The sequence below is a fragment of the Arachis ipaensis genome, chromosome B06 (genome assembly GCF_000816755.2).
Source record: "Arachis ipaensis cultivar K30076 chromosome B06, Araip1.1, whole genome shotgun sequence".
In the NCBI taxonomy this organism is placed as follows: domain Eukaryota; kingdom Viridiplantae; phylum Streptophyta; class Magnoliopsida; order Fabales; family Fabaceae; genus Arachis; species Arachis ipaensis.
The window spans coordinates 100,951,319-100,953,745 of record NC_029790.2 but is presented as its reverse complement, the minus strand read 5'-3'; the positions used below and the strand labels follow the sequence as shown (position 1 = coordinate 100,953,745).

The 2,427-nt window shown below is 29.1% G+C and overlaps 1 pseudogene; it reads right to left on the bottom strand.

Moving 5' to 3' along the window:
- Positions 1 to 2,427, bottom strand: part of LOC107647154 — a 39,693-nt pseudogene extending 37,266 nt beyond the window's left edge.

The window sequence follows — 2,427 nt, the reverse complement described above, 5'->3', positions numbered from 1 at the left end:
AGACAACTAAAATATTTAATCTTATAGTTGTTGATAAATAGTGGGGAAGGAAGGATATTTACAAATTTGATTAATTAATATTATTAATATTATTGATATTATTAATATTAATAAATGGTTACTAACCGTTTAGTACCATTTGGTTGAAGGAACACAACCTTTTAAAGATTGTGTATGTTCAAAACATTGTGTCTATTGGCTAAAGGGACACAACTCTTTAAGAATTGTGTATGTTCAAAATATTGTATCTATTGGCAATAGAAAAGACACAACCATTTGTATACGTAACTAATCATAATTGCTACGTGCAATATGTATAAATAAGTCCTTGTCCACTATTTCATATATAGAAGTACTAAGTGTACATTTTAATCAATTATTAAGAGATTTTCTTTGTTCCATTTGGTTGAAGGAACACAACCTTTTAAAGATTGTGTATGTTCAAAACATTGTGTCTATTGGCTAAAGGGACACAACTCTTTAAGAATTGTGTATGTTCAAAATATTGTATCTATTGGCAATAGAAAAGACACAACCATTTGTATACGTAACTAATCATAATTGCTACGTGCAATATGTATAAATAAGTCCTTGTCCACTATTTCATATATAGAAGTACTAAGTGTACATTTTAATCAATTATTAAGAGATTTTCTTTGTTCAAGAGAGTTGAAAATTTCTTACTATTGCTAATTAAGAAATTCTTAGGTTTCATTGTATCATGAAAGAGTATTGTCATCAACCCTATAGCAACTAAGTGTGGGGACAAATATCTCTCTAAAAAAAGCGATCTAATCGTGCTTTGAAACCACTACACAAATATAAGATTTTGTCATCTTCTCATAATAATAATATACCCAACAGTATGCACTTACTTACCCTCTCAATGCTTTAATCTTGATGTGATCTCCATTGCTCTTTGGTGAATAGTTGTAAGGAAACACTATCAGCCCATATTTCCACTTTTGAATTCTTGGTCTGCATGGTTGAATCAATTTCACTTCACAAAATTCAAAAGATAATAAAAGAAAATCAGAACTGTTTGAGCATTTAACTTTTTTTTCATGTTCTTAAAGCTGAGAAATATGCATGTATTAAGTCTAAAAAGTATCTCACTTCACCTTAAAAAGCATCCATGCTTTGCTTTCACGTGGCCTCCTCGAATCAACCCAGTTATCTTTATTTCCAATGTAATTGATACAATGTCACTTCCTTTACTGAGCCAAAACCAAGATGAATATGGAAATAAAGACACAAATTTTTGGTTGAAACATAACTCATGATATTAGAGATAATAACAAGTCTAGAACATAGATAGTATGTATGAAAATATTGTCTTCAAAGTTCAAAGTGTAAGTTACCAGTAAAATTGTATAGCGTTCCTTTCTTAAGTTGGATCTTCTGGGAGAAACTATCTAATGGTCGAGTCTTGTTTCGTGTAACATTAAACCTATTGCCTGTATTGGATATTCGTTCTTCGATAGAACTATTTTCGAATACTATCTGACCATCTATGCTGTGGTCAAATCCTGGATTTATTATAATGCTTCCATCATATTGAGCTCTTGGTGTTTCTGCCACACATTGCTTCACCAAGGCATTGTTAGCAACTGCTTATGTATCAATAGTTTATAGAAACTATCACATAAATAGTTTAAGTATTTGTCTAATTTAAGTTATATTTTTTAATAATCATGTATTCTTGAACCTCAAAAGCAAATGGTGAATATATACAAATATTGAGTATCTTAAAAAAAACACTTTCTAGTATTCTAATTTTCATTATTTTAGTATATAATTCTTATTCATGAGACTTTATATGTTCTTGCCTCAGTAATAGTAAAATAATCATAAGGTAAGAAATGGATGTCAGGTGCAGCATTTATTTCATAGAAATGTTAGTTAGTTATATGGTGAACAATGTAGATGGCACTGAAAGCGAGGGGAAAAAAGAGATACAATCCAATTGTTACTATAAGGTGTTGGTATCAAATTAATAGAGTCATGGCTGTGGGAGTTATTTTAGGCTCTAGATATAAAATAAAGTTGTTAAAGTTCTTTTCCTTAAAATATATGAATCTCAAAGTGAGAATTAATAGAGTAAAGTAAAAAAAATGATGGAAGAATTAGTATGTGAATATCAACTTAAGACTAGAATTAGAAGAAGAGCTCCAAATGATGATGGTTTAGCTTCTACTTTAAACTTTGAATGTTGGACATGATGAAGGATCTTTAAAAAGAAATTTTAGTTCTATTTACTTACAATTTGTAGAAGATATATATGAAAACTGAATTAAATTTCTATTTGAAAGATAGTGTTATGATAGTTAAAACAAATTTGGAAAATTTTGATATTTTGGACTATTGGAAAAACATTGGAGTGAAATATCTAACCTTACAAAATATTTCAAGAGATTTTTTAGCCAT